Raw genomic sequence first — 7,620 nt, forward strand, 5'->3', positions numbered from 1 at the left:
AGAAACCATATTTGCCCGATGTGGATCTGAACACTGCGATACACAATCCACTCATAATCAATAAGGCATACTGCACATCTGACAACAGGCAGCTCAGTCCTGCTTCTAAGCTGAGAAAGGTATCTACTGCCTCCTCTGGAGGTTCTTCAAATGTCCCATACCGGGAAGGCTGTGTCATGTCGACATCATACATAGACCTGCGAGCATCAACTTTGTCTGGCAGCTCATCGGTTGCCAAATGAATATTTTTAGGAAATCTTTTCTTGGCCTCTTTGTACATCACATCACCTTTATCCAAGACCAGATTAAGGTCAGCTGTAGTCATGTTTTCATTCTCATGAAGGAATGCAAGAAATGTGAGTGAGTTACATGTGCACTGCTTGTTTCTGGAGTCTCCATATTTAGGATGTGCCTGGCTGTGAGATGCACAGACCTGTGTAACAGATGGCTGATTTTCAAGGTTCTCTCTTTCTGCATGAGATTGTCCTGCCACATCATTGTGACAGCCTCTTTTCAAAAAATCAGCATAACCCACCTGTGGGGCACTTGACACCTCATGTTGTTCATTAACTTTATGCTGCAGTCCACTCTTTACAGCATCAGCATAAGATACCTGTTGTACATGTGCAGGAACATGTTGACCTGCCTGTTTGACACCATCAGCATTGGTCTTTGCAGACACACTGTCTTCTGCAGAGCTCTGAGGAAAATCACACTCAGCTTGTTCACATGTTGGCACACTGTGAAACTCATGGAACTTCTTCCAGCGTTGTTTTGCAGCTTGTGACTTTTTCTGCTTCCTTGGCATTTTTACACAAGTGTTTCTCTTAGTCTTTAGAAAATATGTTTATAAAATAAGAGTGGCACACAGCAGGAGATGTTCTCTTTGTCTTTATATTTCAGTTTTTATTTGTCTGAAACAGTTGTCTTTCGTTTGACAGTTTGTTCTTCAGTCAAGAGAATATTATGCACTCTCTTTATTGGCTTGGCACAACTTAGCAGCAAGCGCAAAGTGAAAAACAGGTAGAGAGAAAATTTAGAAGAGAGAACAGGCAGAGCAGGAGAGACACGGTTGGGAAATCACAATCACACCGTGAATTAGAGTTTTCTTTGTTCAGTTCGTTCTCAGGTAGAGGCAATATATGCACTCCTTATTGCTTTAATGGCTTGGCGTTTTTCAGCAGCAAGCCAAGAGTGAAAAAGAGGTAGAGAGAAAATTTAGCAGAGAGAACAGGCAGAGCAGGAGAGACACGGCTTTAAATCAAACCGCAGAGTTTTCTTTGTTTGTTCAGTTTGTTCATAGGTTGAGGCAAAATATGCACTCTTTATTGCTTTATTGGCTTGGCGTTTTTCAGCAGCAAGCCAAGAGTGAAAAACAGGTAGAGAGAAAATTTAGCAGAGAGAACAGACAGAGCAGGAGAGACACGGCTTTGAAATCAAACCGCAATAAGATTCTTGGTTTGGCAAAATTTCTCACAAACCACAGGGTGAAATACAGATGGAAAGAAGGCAGAGACAATAGGTGGAGCAGGACAGAGGATAGAGGGGTTGGGGGGTTGGGATGTAAGAGAGAAGACTGGAGATCTGGTCCTTCTTCTTCTTCTTCTTCTTCTTCTTCACACTGTGAACAAAAAACAAGAAAAATATAATAATTTTATTAAAATAATATCACATGGTAATTGTATGAACTAATTGTGACTACTGAAAAAGGACAAAACAAATATTCAAGCTAAACTGTTGTCGGCTGCCATGTGCAAAAAGTTGCATAATTGGGCACTTTTTAAAAGAATATTTAATTAAATTCAGCAATAATATTTTTAAATACAAATATGATTGAGTGAATCATTAACTAATCACATGTAGTGTGACTACAAAAATGTACGAAAAAAAATATTTTAGCCCAATTGTTAAGCTGTACTTGTGTGTATTTGTTATAAAATTGTGTTTAAAAGGTCTAGCAAAAACTTTGAACCCACACTTTACAGTTTATATTATTCCGATTATTTTTTTTATTTTGGTCTACTTCTCTTACAGTATGTGCACACCTACCAGGCAAAGCACAGATGTCAGTCAAGTTCCTGAAAGTGTAAGAGCAGAAATAATATGTTAGTTGTCTGTACAGTGTTATCAGACTAACAGAAATACAAAGCCCACACACCATGATACACTGAACTTATAATTAGCAGGTTATACAGGTTATACAGCACACTAAAAGACACAGCAACCATTTTATAATTCAAACTAATTACCTGAAGTATTGCCACTTATGTAAGGCTACTGTTAGACTGTTATTAGCCTTAGCATTGCTGATAGCGCTAGCATTCCAGCTAGCATTAGCACTTCAGTTAATGTTAGCACTGCAGCTAGCGTTAGCATCGCAGCTAGCGTTAGCATCGCAGCTAGCGTTAGCATTCTTAGTGTTAAAACTGAGCCACAATGGCAATAATGAAGCTCATTTGTTACTTTTGTCTCACTGACTGCCAATAAATATCACAGGAATATTCTTTTTGTCAGTTAACAACCGCTAAGGCTAGTGTTAGCACTATAGCTGGCGTTAGCATTAGCATTGAAGCTAGCGTTAGCACTGCTGCTAACAGCAAAACATCATAAACCTGTATAAATGATAGTAAAGGTTATTCTTTTTTTTTCTTCTTTATTCTTTGAACTCTTTTGAACTCTGTTGGACTTGATATCTGAGTTTAAATGTCAAATGTATTTTTACCATCATAAAAATAAAACACTGCAGTACTGAGTGTACTATACTTACCACAGCAGAGAGCAAAGCGGAATGACGACAGTTGGTCCAGTGATGGGTTAAAAACAGATGAGGCGTTCAGGTGGTGCTTGGAAATTTGATCATCAGGTTGAACAGCATTAATGAGCATATACATGACTGTGTGTTGGTCTGTGTGTGTGAGACATAGAGAGAGAGGGAAAAATACACTATACTAGTATACAAATGGGTACTTTTTGCCCGAGTATAAGCGAATGAGTGACGCACAGAGAAAGAGGGCAACTGGCATTAAACGAGCAAATAAAAAGTATGTCATCTTGAACTGTTTTATGGGTTTTATTTTAAGACTACTTTGAGTGTATTCGTGGGGAGATAAACTATACAGACTAAAAACAGAGACATTAAATGAGATTAGATTATTTAAGATGTGGGAAAATCCACTACAGACAGGTAGATGCTGTGAGCTTTAATTATCCAGTCAGAAAAGATTATTTTAAAGTCATCAACTGACTCCAGATCTGAAAAACCTGTGTGCAGAAGACAAGTCCACCAATACACAATCAGCTTGAATTTAGCAGGGCAATCAGAATGCTCTATTCAGTTGGCCTACACTAACTACTGACATACTATTTGTCTGAATTATTAACGGAGCCAAGATGCAGACTGCTTAAGTAGAGAGCGAGCTTTATAAACACGAAGGCGAAACAAACAGGAACGTGGTGTACAAAAAACACCTAAGAGTAACCTAAACTGGAAAAGGCTAAGCAAAAACAAACATGAAACAGAGATGCAGGGAGACGTAGAAAACATAGGGAAGCCACACAGGGCAACGGAGGACGATACACAGATGAACCAGCCACAAACAGAGGCAAACACAAGGCTTAAAGACACAGAGGGATAACGAGGAAATGAGACACAGAAGGAGGGCAAAGCTGGGAGTAATCAGACATGATTGTCTGACATTTTCCCTGTCAGACATAACAGGGGAAATGTAAACTGAACACACTGAGATTAGACACGGACCTTGACAGTAAAACAGGAAACACACCGACAGAACAAAACCCACACAAACTTAACACAGACTGGGGGACACAGAACATAGGAACATGAAATGTGAAAAAGGAGCACAAAAACCCATAATAATAATAAACTTAAACATAAACACGGAGTCACAGACTCTGGACAATGACACTATTATTCTGTGACCCCTTTCAAATCTGCTTAATGGCATCTATTGGAAAAACTGCTTCTAAATCCAAGATTCCTGTCAAGCCAGCTTTTAAACCATGGAGATCCAGAGGAATTTTTCTACACAACAGCATGTTCTTTATGTTCCCGCTGTCAAAAATGTGGTCACAGGAGTAATGTAAAAGGTGGGGTCTTTTCTGCTGTTGAGACAAACTCCTGACTGAAAACAATGTATTTCTATGGGTCAGTTAGGAGGTTATCTATCTACTTGGATCTACACAGTTCAAAAAGTTTACATCTCTAAGTTTTGAAAGACACGGTGTTGGAAAGAGAACAACAATGGCTACGTTTTGATGGTAAAATGATGGCTGTAAAGCAAACACTGTGGACACAGTAGCAGTTGAAAGAGAAGTGTTTAAGATGAATCTTGGCAGAGTGAGACAGAGCTCGTTAGGCAGGCAGGTGTGAGCCTGGTTGCTATAGTGACTGCACCCAATGGCTCCATACACACGACACAGACATGCACCTCACTTTTGCTGCTTAAAATGAACAGAAAAGTCAGGCCGAAACAAATCGTTCCCAAATGAAAAGTAGAAATCGACTTGATGAAATTCCTTCACCGTGAGCGACATCAATGTCTAGTCTATACTCTAGAAAGTGCATTTTCTGAAGAAACTGCAGTGTGAATGCTTGAATCTGAATGTATGCACTGAAATGAATTAATTGCTGAATTTTGAGTTAAAAATTTTGAATGAGATGAAAAATACAGAATTTAACCTGAAAACAAAGGTGCTGAACTGCTAAAAGCTGAAGGTTACACAGAAGAAGAAGTTGGAAAAAAGCTGAAAATGTTTTAATTGTAAATTAGAAAAACCTAAGAAATGAGAAAAGAACATTTAGAGTCAGAAAACATCTGAATGAATATTAAAAGGTCATATTCTTTGAATCACTGAATGACTCAAATGTGATCCCTCCACTTGGACCCACACAGTTTAAAAAGTTTACATCTCTGAGCTTTGAAAGACAAGATGTTGGAAAAAGAACAACGATGGCGACGTTTTGAGGGTAAAATGATGGCTTTAACACTGTGGACACAGCAGCAGTTGAAAGAGAAGTGTTTAAGATGAATTTTGGCAGAGTGGCAGAGAGAGCTCGTTAAGCAGGCAGGTGTGAGCCTGGTTGCTATAGTGACCGCACCCAATGGCTCCATACACACGGACACAGACATGCACCTCACTTTTGCTGCTTAAAATGAACAGAAAAGTCAGGCCGAAACAAATCGTTCCCATATGAAAAGTACAAGTCGTATTGACGAAATTCTTTCACCGTGAGCGACAGCAGCTTCTAGTCTACTGAATTCTCAGTTTTCATGCCTGTGGAGTTTATTATATGGACGTGGTGACAGTGGAAAGACACCATGCTCTTCTGATTTTCAAACGAACCTTCTGAGCCATTTTAACATTAGAGTCTATGGAAGAGTTGGAGGGAGGAGGCTGTGCATTGGTGACATTTATGAAAGAACCATAACACCTAGGACAATAGTAAACACATTGGATGAAAGAGGACAGCCATGGCTACGTTTTGAGGGTAAAATCATACCTGTAGAGCAAACGCTGCGGACACAGCAGCAGTTTTAAAAAAGATTTTAAGATTAATTTTTTTGCTCCTCTCACTCTAGCAGTTGAGCTGCCTCACTCTAGCCCCAACATTCCGTCCCATACACACCCATTATAAACTCTGAAACGGGTGAAAAAACATCATGAAACTTAAACTGGAACTGAAGAAAAAGTATAATAGATATTGAAAAGATAAATACAAGTTGAATAGTTGAATGTCTTGTCTTCGTTTTAAAGTTTGAATGGTGGCTCTATGTCAATGTATGTGGAAGTAGTAAGAGTTTAAAAATGAGTAAGTTGAATGAGAATTTGAAGGGTCTCCCCATTGAAATACATGGGAAATTTTTGTTGAATAAAGTTGAATAAAATTAAAAATATAAATGTTAAAAATGAGAAAAATAGAAGCAGTCATGTCCAAAATAATAGGAATCTAACGATGTTTGAATGGTTTTTCTAAGTTGAACGGTTTTGAAGGAGTAGGCTTTCAAAAAACGTACGGAATAAGAAAATATAACTAGAAAGTGCATTTTCAGAAGAAACTGCAGTGTGAATGCTTGAATCTGAATGTATGCATTGAAATGAAATAATTACTGAATTTAAGTTAAAAATTTTGAATGAGATAAAAAAAAAACCCCGAATTTAACCTGAAAACAAAAGTGCTGAACTGCTAAAAGCTGAAGGTTACACAGAAGAAGAAGTTGGAAAAAAGCTGAAAATGTTTTAATTGTAAATTAGAAAAACCTAAGAAATGAGAAAAGAACATTTAGAGTCAGAAAACATCTGAAAGAATATTAAAAGGTCATATTCTTTGAATCACTGAATGACTAAAATGTGATCCCTCCACTTGGACCCACACAGTTTAAAAAGTTTACATCTCTGAGCTTTGAAAGACAAGATGTTGGAAAAAGAACAACGATGGCGACGTTTTGAGGGTAAAATGATGGCTTTAACACTGTGGACACAGCAGCAGTTGAAAGAGAAGTGTTTAAGATGAATTTTGGCAGAGTGGCAGAGAGAGCTCGTTAAGCAGGCAGGTGTGAGCCTGGTTGCTATAGTGACCGCACCCAATGGCTCCATACACACGGACACAGACATGCACCTCACTTTTGCTGCTTAAAATGAACAGAAAAGTCAGGCCGAAACAAATCGTTCCCAAATGAAAAGTAAAAGTCGTACTGACAAAATTCTTTCACTGTGAGCGACAGCAATGTCTAGTCTACCAAATTCTCAGTTTTCATGTCTGTGGAGTTTATTATATGGACGTGGTGACAGTGGAAAGACACCATGCTCTTCTGATTTTCAAACGAACCTTCTGAGCCATTTTAACATTAGAGTCTATGGAAGAGTTGGAGGGAGGAGGCTGTGCATTGGTGACATTTATGAAAGAACCATAACACCTAGGACAATAGTAAACACATTGGATGAAAGAGGACAGCCATGGCTACGTTTTGAGGGTAAAATCATACCTGTAGAGCAAACGCTGCGGACACAGCAGCAGTTTTAAAAAAGATTTTAAGATTATTTTTTTTGCTCCTCTCACTCTAGCAGTTGAGCTGCCTCACTCTAGCCCCAACATTCCGTCCCATACACACCCATTATAAACTCTGAAACGGGTGAAAAAACATCATGAAACTTAAACTGGAACTGAAGAAAAAGTATAATAGATATTGAAAAGATAAATACAAGTTGAATAGTTGAATGTCTTGTCTTCGTTTTAAAGTTTGAATGGTGGCTCTATGTGAACGTATGTTGAAGTAGTAAGAGTTTAAAAATGAGTAAGTTGAATGAGAATTTGAAGGGTCTCCCCATTGAAATACATGGGAAATTTTTGTTGAATAAAGTTGAATAAAATTAAAAATATAAATGTTAAAAATGAGAAAAATACAAGCAATCATGTCCAAAAGAATAGGAATCTAACGATGTTTGAATGGTTTTTCTAAGTTGAACGGTTTTGAAGGAGTAGGCTTTCAAAAAACGTACGGAATAGATAAAATATAATAATAAAGATTAGAAGAACAATACTGTGAATGCTTTTCAAGCATTCACACTAACTAGAAAGTGCATTTTCTGAAGAAACTGCAG

General features: G+C 38.1%; 1 long non-coding RNA gene across 1 annotated transcript; it reads right to left on the reverse strand.

Moving 5' to 3' along the window:
* Positions 1–880: 880 nt before the first annotated feature.
* Positions 881–2,629, reverse strand: LOC309703878. Its single transcript, XR_014276063.1, has 2 exons — positions 2,050–2,629; positions 881–1,621 (listed from the first exon to the last, which is right to left on the reverse strand). It is a non-coding gene; the product is annotated as an uncharacterized lncRNA (long non-coding RNA).
* Positions 2,630–7,620: the final 4,991 nt, after the last annotated feature.

The sequence above is a fragment of the Aulonocara stuartgranti genome, assembly GCF_965226115.1.
Source record: "Aulonocara stuartgranti genome assembly, chromosome: 3".
In the NCBI taxonomy this organism is placed as follows: domain Eukaryota; kingdom Metazoa; phylum Chordata; class Actinopteri; order Cichliformes; family Cichlidae; genus Aulonocara; species Aulonocara stuartgranti.